At 38.4% G+C, this 3,132-nt stretch overlaps 1 long non-coding RNA gene across 1 annotated transcript; it reads right to left on the bottom strand.

Annotated features, from left to right (window-relative positions):
• Positions 1-309: 309 nt before the first annotated feature.
• LOC146020653 (uncharacterized) lies at positions 310-1,604 on the bottom strand. Its single transcript, XR_014450826.1, has 3 exons — positions 1,484-1,604; positions 725-833; positions 310-586 (listed from the first exon to the last, which is right to left on the bottom strand). It is a non-coding gene; the product is annotated as an uncharacterized LOC146020653 (long non-coding RNA).
• Between the last annotated feature and the right edge of the window lie 1,528 nt (positions 1,605-3,132).

Genomic DNA, 3,132 nt, shown 5'->3' on the forward strand with positions numbered 1-3,132 from the left:
CAGACAAACTGTCCTAGTATTGAGTTGTCATATTTGAAACAGAGGTTTTTGAAATTAATATTATGAGGTTTTTTAATAGAGAATAAAGAAAGGAGACTTGCAAATTCACATTGTCACATTGCTCCATGTCACACCTTGTTCAGATTGTAAATGTAGTATTGTATTTTGGTTTGATAATTTTAGTGGGCATTATTTTAAGACAAAAATAATGAGTATAAATTCAGTCAACTGTTCAGCTCACTGATGAACACAAAGTAGTAGATTTTGTTATTATTGTTGGTTGCCATTTAGAGACAGAATTGGTGGAAAAAAGTTGAAGGTCAAATTTATTCTTGGTGTTTAAATGCATTCAAAATAGCAGCACTCTCACAGGTACTATTGGTCAATGTCTCATTCATAGAGATAGATTGAGATGGTGGAAGGGGTTTGTTGATTTTCATACAGCAGCCTTAGACAGATCCATAACAAATCCGAAGCCAGTAATACACAGTTATACTTCCTTGCACAACATTACATCCTGCCTCGCCGCAAGTGGATAAGGCCACACTCATTGGATTTGATCAGTCCATTGGAGAGGGAGCAGGAGCTTGAATGGAGCGTTCCGATTGTCAGGTTGTTGCAGATAAAGAAAGGAAGGGGAGCCAGGTTATACACGGTTATTGGTTACAGGATTATTTGGGTATTTGAGACTTATCACAACAAGTATAATAGTATATGTACTTACAGCATTGTGATAAATGAACCCACCAGAGCACAATATTACTCAGTGTAGCGCAATCAGAACTCATACCACATACAAAAGACAGAGATGTATTTCACAGTCCAGATGCTTCCTGTGACACAAAATAAAAAAGGGGAACTAATTCCAAGACCTGAATGAAATGCTTAATATTGTTAAGTCCTCTAGAATTTAGTTATAATAAGCTATTGTTATGTGTATGTATATGTATATATATATGTGTATGTGTAGATGTTTGTTGAATAGATTTAGAGCAAATTGTCAGAAGCAGACCATTTGAAATGGTACAGTAGAACACTATAATGACAAATGCTGCTAACTATAGATTGTTAGCATAGAAATGTTTTCAAGGCACCCCTAGGCCAAATGTTTCTTATTCAGAAAATATATAAAATTATGTACATTGTGTTTATGTGTCACAGTTATCTGGTGAGGGACAGGATTTGCTCCTGTTTGTCTACATATATTATAATTAGCAGCCACCAGCACTGTTTTGCCTGTTACATTGCACATTAAATTTGTTCATATGTAATATTAAGTGTAATTACAGATTTTTAAAGATTTAGAGGAAGTTGGAAAAAAATATAGAAAAGAGGAAATATGTATATGTGTATTAGAACAAAGCGCCCGTATAAAATGTTGTTCAACTTTAGAGACAGACCTTATAGTTGATCATCAAATAAACCCAAAAGGTAATGTTTTAGCACAGATAGATATTCAAGGAAAAAGAACATCTTGACTAACCTCGTGGGAAGGTATGAAGACGCAGTACTCCATGTTGATCTTCACACAGGGCAGAAACTACAGTCTCTTAGTAATACAATTATGTGTAATGTCTGTGTGTGAAATAGAAATATCAAATGAACTAAATGAGGAAGTACATTGAAGGGTACTTGGGTGGGCGGACAGACACTCCTACTCCAGAAGAGTAAGCCAACCCCTTAACCTATCAATGGTAAATGAACGCCCATACTAAGTATAATTCCTCACATCACTAACATGTTGTGTTAACCTATTAGGAGCTGATATTCTGCAATTTATGAACTCATCAAGGACAGGCATGAAATAAAAGTAATAGAAGTTGCTGTATTCTGTGCTCTTTTAGAAAGTTTTCCTGCAGACTTTGCTGATACCATGCTGCCCGATTTGGAAAGAAAAAAAAATGAATATTGGATGTCAGCATGCAACTGCAATGTCCACTCACCACAGAACAAACAGCAGCCAGCAGCCATCAGCAAATAAGTCCAAGCCTTCCTGTGGTCTGGTGTCCTTGTGCAGTGCAGATCTCCACAGCAATACACCTGTTCTGTCCAGAAATATGATGTCACCGGTTCTGGTGAAGTTCAATACAGACTGGTACAAGAGAAGTCATTGAAAGACTGCTAATAAACTGTCCCATTGTGCCTAAAATCGACACACCTTGCTGGATCAGATCCCACCATCAGGGGCCTGGTTTACGGTGAATGATTGGCCAATGCACTCTGCTCTATGCTTATCATCAAAGACTCACAAGAACAAAATGCCATAAGGAAACAGTGTCCCTACTCAAGTTTTTGGAAGAGCAAGACTGCAGGGCATCGAAAGACAAATTACAGCTCTGCAAACACAAAGTCATATTCTTGGGCCACTGCATTTCTCAAGGCATCAGATACCTGACAGAAGAGAGGAATAAGCTCATACTGCAAGCCAAGGTACCAAAGACTGTTAAACAAATAAGGTCATGCCTAGGCCTGTTTGGCTATTGCAGGGACTGGATCCCTCTTGCATCCGTTTATATGCAAACCTTGTACGATGCTACAAAGAAGTCCATGCCCATCAGATGAAGAAATGTCTCAAGTGATTCAGCAACTAAAGGCAGCCATAGCTTCTTCACTGGCTCTAGGCTTTACAGACTATTCAAAATCCTTTTTCCTCTACTGTCATAAGGAAAAGGAACACGCACTGGGAGTCCTTACGCAGCTACATGGGACAAAACAAAGACCTCTTGCTTACTACTCCAGCAAGCCTGAAAATATTATCCAAGAAGCACTTGCGGCTGTATTAAAAGACATTGTTCTCAATCATGAACTGACTATACAAGTACCACATGTGGTAACTGAAATTCTGCAATAAGCCAGAACTAAGCACCTATCAGCAGCCAGACTCACCAAGTATGAAGTTCCATATTGAGTGCAACCAATGCGACAATAAAGAGATGCATCTTAACCCGCCAACAATTCTCGTGTGAACATCAAATGTTCAAAATGAGGGAGAATATTGGAACAAGCACCTTCTACAAGCACACCTTTATCTACAGCAGCCCAGAGAATGGAAGTAGATTCGGAAGAAGGTGGAGGTGAGAAGCGAATATTCATGTCATAAATTTTTCCCATGATTGACTTGCTTTGATGAAA

Source organism: Crinia signifera, chromosome 1 (assembly GCF_055691185.1).
Source record: "Crinia signifera chromosome 1, ASM5569118v1, whole genome shotgun sequence".
Lineage (NCBI taxonomy): Eukaryota > Metazoa > Chordata > Amphibia > Anura > Myobatrachidae > Crinia > Crinia signifera.